This window comes from Eimeria mitis, genomic scaffold, assembly GCF_000499745.2.
Source record: "Eimeria mitis Houghton genomic scaffold, Emh_scaff3456, whole genome shotgun sequence".
Lineage (NCBI taxonomy): Eukaryota > Apicomplexa > Conoidasida > Eucoccidiorida > Eimeriidae > Eimeria > Eimeria mitis.
Window position 1 is genome coordinate 5,229 of NW_013571797.1, and position 358 is coordinate 5,586.

The window sequence follows — 358 nt, forward strand, 5'->3', positions numbered from 1 at the left end:
ATATTTATTTATATTATTATATTAAAAAAATATAAATAAATTATTTTATTTGGGGTTTTATTGCTTCTTCACTTGCTTTTTGGATTTAGCTTTGTCGTTATTTAGCACCACCATAACAACAACAATAATAAAAAGAATAATAAAAAGAATAATTAAAACAACAAAAATAATAAAAACAACAAAAATAATAAAAACAAGAATAATAAAAACGACAAAAACAATAACAACAAGAACAATAGCAATGACAGCAACAACAATAACAACAACAATAAAAACAATAAAAAAAACAACAACAACACCAATAAAAACAGAACCAACGAGTATAAAAAGAAAAAAAAAAAAAAAAAAAAAAAAAAAA